This window comes from Arachis ipaensis, chromosome B02 (assembly GCF_000816755.2).
Source record: "Arachis ipaensis cultivar K30076 chromosome B02, Araip1.1, whole genome shotgun sequence".
Classification (NCBI taxonomy): Eukaryota; Viridiplantae; Streptophyta; class Magnoliopsida; order Fabales; family Fabaceae; genus Arachis; species Arachis ipaensis.
In genome coordinates, this window is record NC_029786.2 from 108,855,867 (window position 1) to 108,861,037 (window position 5,171).

Consider the following 5,171-nt stretch of genomic DNA (forward strand, 5'->3'; position numbering starts at 1 on the left):
AGTTTAGTAATATTTAATTAATTATAGATTTATATATAATAATTTTTATTAAATTAATTTATATATAGTATACTTGAATAACAAGTTAATATAATATATATTTATATCTTAATTATATTTACATAAAAATATTAATATTTTTGTAATGAGTCGTCATTTAACAAATTCAAATTTTTTGCCAAAATGAAAATGTCAATTTTTATGTGAAATAGTAAGACTAACACGTACATGTTAGGCTATGCTACTACACCTACGTGTTGTGCCTAGAAAGATGAGTTGAGGGAGTGTGTGACAAGGTTACAAGTGTGTTGAGCATGCAAATCCCATCCCATCCGCATATAGAGTATATAATTATATATCGCGATGCACCGAATGAGAAGAAAGGAATCGGAAACACAGAAAAAGAATGACATCGTTAAGCATGTGTTGCTCCATCCTAAAGAGAAGCATCGTCTACCCTCTCCACTCGGGAAATCTATACTCTCATTTCGCACCCAAAGCCAAAATCAAAACCACATCCATGGCCATCTCTATCTCCCCCTTCAACGCAAAATCTTTAATAACCATAGCGGGTCTGAACGAAGAAATACCCGAATACCCGGTAAAGGCTCCAACGGAGATCCCAACTACTCTGCCAATTCCCGAAATAGATCCGACTGTCCCCCCCGAAATAACTACGGATCCTCCCCCGCCGCCACATCCCATTCCCTTGCCTGATGCCCCTAAACCACCTCTATCCCCACCTGGCCCGGAGACCCCCGTACCGGAGCCGGGTGTGGTGCCTCCACGCCCACCCGAGGTTGTGCCACCACGTCCACCGGGACCTGAGATTGTGCCTCCGCCGGATATAACACCACCTAGGGGACGAGGTGGAGGAGCGCCAACGTAACACCCTATAATTTTGCAATTCACATGTGACGTGAAACATGACCACATAGTTAGCTACATGGATTTTTTTTTTTTTTGTTTAAATTGTTTTGGTTCCCAGTTTTGGCTTCTTAGTAACTGATTTTTGCTCCCCCACTTCTAATAAATTTTCTTGTTTTTCTATAATATATCGATATAAAAATATTATTTATACCTAAAAATCAGCTATCAAAATTAGGAATTGTATCAGCCACCTAACAAACTATTCACGCTCCAAAACAAAACGCGCTACCAACCCATCCCTTTCCATCGATAAAAAACTCAGCTCACTCCATCGTGTTTTTTGTGGTTACATTTCTGGTTGCATTCTCAACACTTTTTTCTTACTTGTAGTAGTGCTTGAGCGTTGGTTCCTTGACAGCGTTTATGGCTACTCCACGGCTGCCATACGCGTTCTTTTGGCAAAGGAGATGATGATACAAAGTGGTTATTACAGTTTCGTCTTAGAACTTCAAAGTGAGAGAGGGTTTTCCATTTCAGTAAAAATAAGATCGCAAAACTCAAGGCAAAAGTCAACGCATAAATTAAAGCGAAAGCAAAAACAAAAATACCTTCGCTGCAAGCGCTTTTGACTCGCCTGTAGATATTTATGGTTCGGGGCAGGGTCTTGATGAGCCTAAAGAATAAGTGAATTACAGGCTGGTTATATAGGTGACAGGAGGAGAATGAAGAGTCTGACATCAGCGAAAAATCATGTTGGGAAAAAACTATTCTGGGAATTTGGTGTAGCCGTGTAGGTTGGAACAGTGACCATGAAGGTTCATGATGAGCTTTCAGGAGGGCTTGGAAAGGATGTGTTGAAGATGAATAAGATGGTCGATTTCCACACCGAGGAGAAGATGAAGAGCCATTATCGGGGTTGGATGAAGAAAAAAGTCAATATTAAAAAAACACAACAATACAAGCTCATTTACATCTCAAATCAAATTTCATCTTTTATATCACTAACATTCTTTTATTCATCTTTATGAATGTCCCCCTTTTTTTGGCCCAAAGATCATTAGAAACCAATTAAAGGATAAGAATTTTGGAATAGTGCTTTTCCATGCTTTGTTTAGAATCTTTAAACTAGAAGTAAATATTAAATTGGTATTCGAAAAATTTTAGCATTAATAAAATGGTATCTGACATTTATTATTGACAAAATAATTTTCGAAAAATTTTAAAATTTGACAAATACACTCAAACGTGAGAGCATGACATCACATTGAACAAAAAATATTGATTTGACAATCAGAAGAGCTTTAGTGATGGCAGCAGAGAGCTTGGATGGTATTTCCGGTAAGGAGGAGAGCTTGCAGCTGTGACAATGGCATTTTCGCATTTCGTTCTCTCTCAATCTCGCATCCCACCTCTCATTTGTCTTTCTCTCTTCCTCACTAGTTTGAAGAAGAAGAGAAGGTCAAGAGAGAAACACAGGAGAGAAGCGGAAGAAGAGAACGCTGGTGAAGGGAGGACTGTTGTTTGCTGTCATTGTCGTTGTTGCTGTTGCAGGGAAAGGAAGCCCGAAGAAGAGAGAGAGACGCTAAGAGGGCACGAGCACGACGGAGAAGAGGAAGGAGGGAGTTGTCCCGTCGTTGTCGTCGTGCACTATCACTGCCTCTCGTGCCGGTTGGAATAGAACGTGACACTACAAGAAAAATGTTGAGTACCGTCAGATTTAGAGTCGCAGAGTAGCGACAGATTTACTGGTGGTAAAGGCGTCGAATTTGTAAGGTTAAATAATCGCCGGCAAATTTACGTTATCGATGGTAAATTCACCAGTAATAATTGGAGGGGAACAAAAAAAATTGGTGCGTCATTTAGGGTAGGATTTACCATTGGATTTTTCGATGGTAAACCCACTAAATGAAACGCTGCATTTTGGTGACCCGCAAAGGTTTACCGTCGGATTTTTCCCACAGTAAATCCGACGATAATTGTGCCGTAAAATTGAAGCGCGAACTCTCTTCCTCCTCATTCGAATCTGTTTCTCTCTCTCTCTCTAACCCTCTCGCCTCCCACTCTCTCTACCCCTCTCGCCGTCATCTCCCCACCTTCGTGCTGCTCGCCGTTGTCTCTCCTGCCTTCTATCTCTTGCCTCTGGCTACCATCCAATGCCGTCGCGATTATCTTCTTCCCCTCCTCACAACCTCGCAATGTGGCTCTCTAGCTCGCCCCTGCTTGCCTCATTCCAAGTCGCAGAATCAGAACAGAGCCACTCTAGTTCCAGCGAGTTCAGGTGTAGCAACGGCTGGTCACTACCACTGCATCCCTGTCTCCTGAGTTCTTGCTCTATTCTTCGACTCAGGTTCTCATATCACCTTTCCTCCTCTGTTTTAGTTAATTTAGGATTAGTTATTTGATTATAGTATTAATTTAATTTGGTTAGGATTATTTGCTGTTGTTAGTTGAGTTTAGGTTAGAATTATGATTTTCTTATTAGAATTAGTGTTAGTTTATAGATAGTTAAACATGCTGTTAAGAACTTTTTGAGTTTGAATTTCAATTTGTTTGGATTGATTGACTGATACTTTGCTAAGTCACTGTAAATGCTGCTGAGTTTTCATGTTATTGGTGCTGAATTTTGAATTAGTGTTACAAAGAATGTTTGTTTGTGCTATTTTGTGTTGTTTATGTTTTTGCATGCCAAGTGTTCAACACTATGTCTCAAAGAATCTTTGATATATCGTGATTAGTGATTCTTAATAGTTGATTTAGGGTTATAGGTTTGAATTGTTGAAAGTGTTTAATATATTCTGATTATTAAATTGTTAAAAGTGTCTGATTATTGATAGTGGATTTATGGATGTTGCTTCTTGATTATTGCCTGTTGTTCATTGATTGTTGACATTTAGTGCTATTTAAGTTAATTGTTGATGGATAGAGTTTGTGACGCATTCCAGTTATAGATGAAACTCTACTGAAATTTCTAAAAAAAATCTCTATGTGTTATGGTTATTTGCTTCTAAAGTTTTAATTTATATTGTCATATTGGTTTGTTTGTGAATTATTGACAGGTTTGCGCCAAACAACAATGTATGTACTCAAGAGATGACCAACGTCATCAAGCTGATTTACGACATCCGTGACCGAGCTATAAGAAGATCTCCTCTGAGACCAGAGAACAATTATTTCAGAAGTGGGTAGTAAGAACTTAATATAGTCAAACATTCTTAGCTAGTTTATATCTTTTACTTTGTTTAATACAATATATTTTGATTAACTAATTTTAAATTTACTTTTGTGCAGTTGAACTTTATATGGGATAAGGAACACGATCTCATAATCAGGAAGAAATACGACCATCGAATGGGTAAGCGACTGCACATATGCTAGAGGATGTACGTGAGTGGCACAACCACCTCACTTCCTGGCTTTGTCCGGAAATCAAGAAGGCTTTGTACGTTCACTGGGAGACCAATGAGGAGTACAGGCATCAGTGTCTCACAAACAAAGCTAACAGGACATCGGCTAAGTCATCCAAGTATATCGGCGGCTCAGCGACCTTCATGAAGACTAAGGCCAGGTTGGTATGTAGCTTCTCTAATTTTGATATTAACTTAGTTATATTCTTTGACATATTATTAATAGGCATCCTAATAACATGTTTCAGTGCAACATGTGTAGTCGAAGTTGTTGGATTGCGATGCGACATTGGTGGAGACCTTCAAAGTACACCCACACGTTAAAGGAGAACAAAGAGAGATTTGCTTATCAGCGGTCTCAGGATCATTATTTGAGTAAATATCTGATCTCGTGATATAAAATTAGAGATTAACTGTAAGCCTATTGTCCTAATTATTAAGGGTGGTAAACAAGCCTAAACCCGCCAAAAAGACCTACGTAACCCGCCAAAAAAGGCAGGTCGGGCTAAACAATTGAGACCGCCTAACCCACACCGTTTAAACCGCAGACTTAGGCAGGCTTTGGCAGGGCGAGACGGGCTTTCCCCCATGCTTAGGATTTTTTTGAAGATGTCATAATTTAGTATTTAGGATTATGTCTTACGTTTGATTGATTATGTTCTAAACTTGTAGATGTTGAATTATATATTTTGGAAAATATTTACTTTACTTTGGACAATGTTGGTTTTATTATTTTGTTTCAAAAATTTTGGTTTATGATTATGTTTATTACATATTTATAATTATAAAGAATTTAATATTTGTGAATTTAGAAATTATAGTTTTTATATATCTTTATAATTTATAAATTTATTAAAATTATTGTGAAATTATATATATTATTTAATACTTTTTTGG